This window comes from Lolium rigidum, chromosome 3 (genome assembly GCF_022539505.1).
Source record: "Lolium rigidum isolate FL_2022 chromosome 3, APGP_CSIRO_Lrig_0.1, whole genome shotgun sequence".
NCBI classification, from domain to species: domain Eukaryota; kingdom Viridiplantae; phylum Streptophyta; class Magnoliopsida; order Poales; family Poaceae; genus Lolium; species Lolium rigidum.
Genome location: NC_061510.1, coordinates 228,287,154 through 228,295,887, shown reverse-complemented (window position 1 = coordinate 228,295,887; position 8,734 = coordinate 228,287,154).

Here is an 8,734-nt window from a genome sequence, read left to right as displayed (position 1 = left end):
CGTCGTCGTCCACCCCGGCGGCGACGCGCTGTCGTGGCTGGAGCGCGCCGGGGACTCCGGCCACGGAGACCACGGGGCCTCCTCCCACGGCGAGTGGGGGTCCGGAGCCACCCGGCGCCGTGCCGGCGCACGGAGCGCCGCCTCCTCCCGAGGCGCTCGCTGTCTCTCCTCGCCGTGCGCGGCGCCCGGCCTCCCGGCGCCGCCGCCCGTCCTCCTCGCCGCCGCTGCTCCCGGCGGCGGGCCTCGCCGGCGCGGCGCCCGGCCTCCTCCCGCCGCGCCGCCTCCTCCTCCTCCTCCCGTCGCGCCCGGAGGGCCCTGGGCGTAGAGCTCCCAGTCCTCCGCCTCCTCCACCTCCCGCCGCGCCGCCTCCTCCATTTCGGAGGTGCGAATGGCCGCATGGAGCTGCGGCCATTTCGCCTCCTCCTCCGCCGCCGAGATGATCAGGGCGGCGCGGAGGTCCGGGTCCTCCTCCGAGGACTCCGGCTTGGGCTCGATGAGGAGCGGTGGCGGTTGCGGCAATGCCGCACCGCCGCGGGCGGCCTCTCCGATGTGGAGGCCGCCGCGGTTCCCTCCGGCCCGCAGCGCCGGCGGCCGACACCGACTGCTGCTGGCCTCATCGTCGTTCGCTCCGGGAGCGAACCGTCGCTTCGGGGCCATGGCGGCGGTTTTTGCTCGGGGAGTGGAGTGGGGACTGGAGTGGAGGGCCGATCCCCTCCGAGTCCCCATTTAATAGTCTCCCTGGTCACCGACAGGTGGGTCCAAGGGAGACGAGGCGACCAGCGGGCGGACGCGAGCGGACGGCGCGTGCCATCCGCGGCCACGCAAACCTAGCCCAGATTTGGGCCGGGTTTGCGTCGTTCCGGACGCCGCGGCCGTCCGCTTTTGCGGTGCGTCCCCGCGCTGGACCGCGTTTTTGTCCGACTTGACCCAAACGGACGCGCGGGCGCGGTTTGGGTCGCGCGGTTGGAGATGCCCTTAGGTCTCTATTTGTGGCTTTGATTTGATGATGCCATCAGATTACATGCATCTTTGACTGGGCATCTGATGGACATGAAGATCGAGTGGCACTGGCTAACAGGACTATGGGAGTTTGCTCCTGGTTTAATCCCCGATTAATAAATGGGCAGTTGTATCGCATTCTCACGTGGAAAGCGTGACCAATTAATTTAGGTTTCAATGACGAAAGAGGCATCAGGTATGATTGTAGACCGATAGAGAGATATGTGGAATGTGGTGGATGTATTACTGAGTCTCATAGACGAGTATATATAGTGGTACTCCTTTCGTTTCAGTTTACTAGTCTTACGTGTATCCCTGTGTCGTCAACTTGATCAACTTAACATAAGATATATATTAAAAAAATATACCATTAGAAACTTTAAATTTTATACTTTCTAATGTTATAATTTTTTGTTATATAATTTATATTATATAGATCAAATTGACGACCTAGAGACACGTGTATGCCTAGTAAACTGAGATAGATGGGGTATAAGACTTGGAGGCCAAGAAGGCTCTCCAAGAGATATGGTAGGTTGAGATTACAAATCCTAGACTACAAAATATATCTATACCAAATATATTTCTAACGTTCCCCCGCAGATGGAGCGATAGTGACGTGAACAATAGAAGCGTCGCGGACGGTCAGACTGGAGAGAAACCAAAGATAAGAACCAACGGGCTGACACTCTCCCACAATCGTAGCGGGAGCATCGTGGATGATGTCGCGTCGCGGATGCTTGGACTGTAGAGGAAGCCGAGGTGCTCATGCGAGGTGATAGCCCTTCGTGCCGATGTCGAGGTAGCCGAGAACATGGGTGCTGCAACTTTGGTCGAGGTAGCCGCGCAAGGGGATGCCGTGGTCAATGTCGTGGTCGGGTGCTAGTGTCGAGGTAGCCGCACATGAAGCCGCAGGCGCATAGGGCGCATGGAGAGAGACGGAGACGCGTCGAGGCAGTCATCGAAGAGGGGTGTCAATGCCGAAGCCGATACAGTCGGAGCCGTCGAGGACGAGGTGCGGCCCTAGTTTTGCCAGAAATAGGTGCACCTCGGGGTCGAAGTCATACTCCGGTTTTGCTAGAACCGAGTATCCAAAGACGAAGTCGGCGACGCGGTTGAGGTCGTCGTAGAAGAGTTGATGTGGAGGAAGACGTTGTCAAAGCAGATGAGGAGGAGGTGCCAATCCAAGCTTGTCAGGCCCGAGGACGCGTCGGGGACGAAGGCACGTACCGGGCGTGTGAGGGAAGTCACCATCATGGACCGTGTGCCAGTGTTAAAGGCACCATCAGAGGAGGTCTCTAGAACGGTGGCGAGTCGCAGAGCGGCGAAGAAAGAGAGATGTCGATGCAGTCCGCAGTTGTCGGAGTAGACGAAGTAGGGGACGAGACGATGACACTGGTGACGAGGTCGTGGTGGACGGATACGTAGAAGGAGGCGAAACCAGCGGCTGCCTGGTATGACCATGTTGGACACCAAGACTGTCGTAGAGGTAGTCGGCGAGACTAGTGCCGGCTAGGAGTGGACATGAAATTTACCTGTCGAGGTGCGGCGGCGGTACTCAAAGTATGCGAAGAAGAACCGGACGACGTGAAGAAGACCATGCGCGGAAAGTGGCGACTCGGGCCTAGGGAGGCGACGCGGCGGTGGCCTAGGACGTCGTTGCACAAGGGCGGCGAAGTAGGCTGCGTGCGGCGACGTCACGACCCGAAGGGGCGGCGTAGTTGCAGGGCGCGAGTCCGTGCAATGGCTGGAGGCCACCAGCAACGTACACGCCTTCAAGGCGTGTCAGAGGCCGGTAGCATGGACCAAAGATGGCGGCACTGCGGCCCGAAGGGGCGACGGAGTGGCAACCCATAGCTCGATTGGTGGTAGGCGCATGCTCGGGGACGTGCTTGGCGCAGAACTCGTGCGTGTTATCGGTTGATCAGACCGATGGCGACACTGTACACGCCATGGCGTGGACAACTGATGTCTACGCACGCTTCTATTCCTGTAGATGGTGTTGGGCCTCCAAGAGCAGAGGTTTGTAGAACAGCAGCAAGTTTCCCTTAAGTGAATTACCCAAGGTTTATCGAACTCAGGGAGGTAGAGGTCAAAGATATCCCTCTCAAGCAACCCTGCAATTACGATACAAGAAGTCTCTTGTGTCCCCAACACACCTAATACACTTGTCAGATGTATAGGTGCACTAGTTCGGCGAAGAGATAGTAAGATGCAAGTGATATGGATGAATATGAGTGGTAATAACAATCTGAAATAAATATGGCAGCAAGCAAACATGTAGCAGAACAGTAAATAAACGGTGATTCGGTATTTGGAAACAAGGCCTAGGGATCATACTTTCACTAGTGGACACTCTCAACAATGATCACATAAATAAATAACTTCTCTTCCTTTGTGCTACTTTCTCACACTCTCTTGTTGGATAACAAACACCATTCATTGTGTAGGGCTACAAGAGCACCCTCAAGCCGGAGTAAACAAGCTCCACAACTTCATAAAGGAATCACACACGATGCGCACACTGTCACCGTCACACCATGGAGTGAATCCGGAGTTCATATTAAAGTAACCTCTAGAGTGCATAGTAATAGTTAACTTCATAATCTACAAGAGATTACAATCATAACCTACGCCAAGTACTACATGATGCACACACTGTCAACTTTACATCATGACGGAGGAATAGACTATTTTAATAACATCACTAGAGTAGCACATAGATTAATAGTGATACAAAGCTCATGATCACATAAAGATCACATGGAAGAGAGAGATGAACCACATAGCTACCGGTAGAGCCCTCAGCCTCAGGGGAGAACTACTCCCTCCTCATCATAGGAGGCAGCAACAGCGATGAAGATGGTGGTGGTGTCGATGGAGATGACTCCGGGGGCAATTCCCCGTCCCGGCGGCGTGCCGGAACAGAGACTTCTGTCCCCCGAAACGGAGTTTCGCGATGGCGGCGGCGTCCCTGGAGTCTTTCTGGAGTTTCGTCAATTGGTATCGGGTTTTTAGGTCACGAGGGGTTTTATAGGCGAAGAGGCGGAGTCGGAGGGGCAGCAGGGCTCCCTCACCACATGGCGGCGCGGCCAGGGTGGGACCCGCGCCCCCCTATGGTGTGGGTCCCCCTTGGCCCCCCTCCGGCTATCCTTCGGTGTTCTGGAACAATCCGGGGAAAATAAGGCCTTGGGCTTTTGTTTCGTCGAATTCCGAGAATGTTGCCCGAACAGCTTTTCTGGAACCAAAAACAGCAGAAAACAGGAACTGGCACTTCGACATCTTGTTAATAGGTTAGTTCCGGAAAATGCATAAAAACATTATAAAGTGTGAGCAAAACATGTAGGTATAGCATGGAACATCAGAAATTATAGATACGTTTGAGACGTATCAAGCATCCCCAAGCTTAGTTCCTACTCGCCCTCGAGTAGGTAAACGATAACAAGGATAATTTCTGAAGTGACATGCTATCATAATCTTGATCAATACTATTGTAAAGCATATGAGATGAATGAAGTGATTCGAAGCAATGGTAAAGACAATGACTAAACAACTGAATCATATAGCAAAGACTTTTCATGAATAGTACTTTCAAGACAAGCATCAATAAGACTTGCATAGGAGTTAACTCATAAAGCAATAAATTCTTAGTAGAGAGTTTTGAAGCAACACAAAGGAAGATATAAGTTTCAGCAGCTTGCTTTCAACTTCAACATGTTTATCTCATGGATATATCTCATGGATAATTGTCAACTCAAAGTAATATGATGAATGCAAATAAGCAAGTATGTAGGAATCAATGCACACAGTTGACACAAGTGTTTGCTTCTAAGATAGAAGGAAATAGGTAAACTGACTCAACATAAAGTAAAAGAAAGGGCCTTCGCAGAGGGAAGCATGGATTACTGTTTTTGTGCTAGAGCTTTTCATTTTGAAAACATAGAAACAATTTTGTCAACGGTAGTAATAATTCATATGTGTTATGCATAAGACATCCTATAAGTTGCAAGCCTCATGCATAGAATACCAATAGTGCTCGCACCTTGTCTTAATTAGCTTGGATTTACATGGATTATCATTGCATAACATATGTTTCAACCAAGTGTCACAAAGGGGTACCTCTATGTCGCATGTACAAAGGTCCAAGGAGATAGATCGCATTTGATTTCTCGTTTTTGATAGATCTCAACTTAGGACATCCATACCGGGACAACATAGACAACAGATAATGGACTCCTCTTTAATGCTTAAGCATTCAACAACAGATAATATTCTCATAAGAGATTGACGATTAATGTCCAAACTGAAACTTCCACCATGATTCATGGCTTTAGTTAGCGGCCCAATGTTCTTCTCTAACAATATGCATACTCAAACAATTTGATCATGATAAATCACCCTTACTTCAGACAAGACGAACATGCATAGAAACTCACATGATATTCAACAAAGGTGTAATAGTTGATGGCGTCCCCAGAAACATGGTTACCGCTCAACAAGCAACTTATAAGAAATAAGATACATAAGTAACATATTCAATACCACATTAGTTTTTTAAGCCATTTTCCCATGAGCTATGTATTGCAAAGACAAGGAATGAAATTTTAAAGGCAGCACTCAAGTAATTTACTTTGGAATGACAGAGAAATACAACATAGTAGGTAGGTAGGACACAAATGGCATAGTTTTTGGCTCAAGGATTTGGATGCACGAGAAGTATTCCCTCTCAGTACAAGGCTTTGGCTAGCAAGGTTGTTTGAAGCAAACACAAGTATGAACCGGTACAACAAAACTTACATAAGAACATATTGCAAGCATTATAAGACTCTACACTCGTCTCCTTGTTGTTCAAACACTTCACCGTGAAAATATCTAGACTTTAGAGAGACCAATCATGCAAACCAAATTTCAACAAGCTCTATGGTAGTTCTTCATTAATAGGTACAAAGTACATGATGCAAGAGCTTAAACATGATCTATTTGAGCACAACAATTGCCAAGTATCAAATTATTCAAGACCATATACCAATTACCACATGAAGCATTTTCCGTTTCCAACCAAATAACAATGAACGAAGCAGTTTCAACCTTCGCCATGAACATTAAAAGTAAAGCTAAGAACACCAGTGTTCATTTGAACGAGCGGAGCGTGTCTCTCTCTGTTGCTGTCAAAAACACACCGGCGAGCAACGACGGGCAACACCGTAGAGCCGGGAGGCTCCCAGGATTGCGGTGGACCCTGGTCCCTCGGGCGACGGCCCGCAATGCCTTCTGGCACACGTCCTGGTGTTTGCGAGGGCGTGCCACCTGACCTATACCTGGTCGGGAAGGTGATGGATTGCTTCGACTAGTTTCCTGCATGGCAAACACGTAAACATTAAATACGAGCCCCGATCGGCTCTTAAGTTGTTCTGTGGATCGGCTCAAACAGCCGATTGCCCCATGGTTCACGTTAGATTTATAATGACATGGGGATCATGCTTTATCAACATCAAGCTAAACTAATCTAGGATAGTCTAGGGTTTTCACCGTATAATCGGAACATCCTATGCGTAGTTGAGCCTAGCAGATACGTAAGATGATGGAAAACCAGCCCTAAAGAGGCCTAAAAACCAACGTGAAGTTGATCCCCGGAACAATCCCTCTAGAGCTTAATAAACCACGCCTTACGCACTACCGGATCGTTCAACCCGTTTATAAGGCCTAACCATACGGATATCAAACCAATCCTTGAAGAACAAGGAGCAACTATAACGGATTAGATCTACTAGATAAAGAATAAGCAAGATGCTGCCCTTACACCTAAAATAGGTGTAAGGGCAGCTAGATATCTAGGGGCAGCGTAGCTAAACAAGTACATCGTGAAAGCATCGACGTCAGCCCCAAAACACCTAAGATAAGGGTGTTGCTCGCCATCAAAAAGGCTTCGAGCACGAGCAACACCAACAACGAATAAACGATATCGCCTAGATCGCAAGATGCGATCTAGGCAGCATGTTGCTTACCCGGGAGAAACCCTCGAAACAAGGGGTGGCGATGCGCCTAGATTGATTTGTTGTGAACGTGATCTTCCTCCTTTCTCAATAACCCTAGATACATATTTATAGTTCGTAGACTTTCTAACTTGGGAATAAACCCAACCGTGTACGAGCTAAACTCTATCTCTTAATTCTAACCGACACGTAACCTACTATACTTTACAGATACACGGGCAGTCTAGCCCAATTCCTCGCGCAAGGCCGGTTCAGAGACACTTCAATATACATGTCTTCTAAGCCCATCTTCGGTCACGGCCCATCTCCAGACTTGGTTAAATTCTGGTGATAACACATGCCCCCCTGGTTTTGGCAATGATAATTTCAAAACCACCCCGTTTTTTCTTCGTATGGTCACGTCGTGGCAGAGCAGAACCGTCGCAGTATCCTTCATCATGATGCCTTGCCTTCTCAACTTCTCTGCACGATTTGACAGTTCTTTGGCACCACTTCCTCGGAAACTGCTGTAACATTAACTCTCCCCCATATCCCTTTATTTAACCGCGCCGAGCAGTTCGCCTCTTCATCCTCTTGCTCCGTACTAGCCGTCGGCAAAAAAAACCCCTTCCTTTGTAGCCATGTCTTCTTCCTCCTCCTCCTCCTCTGCCTCTTCCGGCCTTTCCTTCGGCTCCTCCTCCTCCAGCGAACTAGAGCCGGAGGTCAATCTGATGGCCATCTACGAGGCTCTCGCCCCCGAGTACTGGGACGCGAGGGATTGGGACTCTTCCATCGAGTCAGAGGACGACGAGCCCCTCACCGATGGAGAAGAAGACCTCCAGTTCCTCGTCGACGGGGAGCTGGAGGCAGCAAGCGACGACGACCTCTTCTCATGGGAGGCGGACCTCTCCTCCGACGAAGAGGAAGAAGAAGCGGAGGAGGACTCCTCCTCCTCCTCCTCCGAGGAGTACCCACCGGCCAAACGCTTCCGCGCTGGGTCGGATGACGATGACGATGACGACAACGAGGAGGATGAATCCCCCGCCGGCGGCTTCATCAGCAGTGACGAGGACGCCGCCGGCAGCAGTGCCGACAGCGGCGAGGACGGCGACGACGAGGGCAGCGACGGCCCTTAGATTAGGGAGTAGTGCAGGGCCAGTAGTAGTAGTGCATTAGGCATCGGATGATCCTTTTGAGAGCCATCGGCTCTTCCTTGTAAGATCTTTCTCTTAATCAATGAAGAATGTTCCTCCAATTTGGTTTTCCAATCGACTAATTCTAATCATTCCGATTGCCAAAGTAGGTCAACGCACCAAGAACCGATAGCAGCATATCGGTCTTCCACCATAGACGCCCATACGGCCCAAATCAGTGACCTAATTAGACAGATTCAAGTAAACATTCCTCAATTCAGACTGTAACTTGATACCTGCTCATAATATTTGTAGCTCTAGAGTCGATGGCTGCGCATCGGCTGTTTTATTCTTAAGTCGATGACCGTGCATCGGCTCTTGCTTTGCACATATATTTCTTTTATCGGCCGATTTCATACATCGGCCCCCATATTCCACTGCTCAAGTTGATGAAAAAAAAATTACTGGCCGATTTAAAATCGGCCCTCGTATTTCACTGCCCATCATCCCACATACTTGGGAAATACTTCTTGAGATGCTGGCCATTGACGGCCACTGGGAACTTCACACCATCCAACTGCTCGAGCATGTATGCATTGCCCTTTAGGACCTGGTCAACCCTGTACGGCC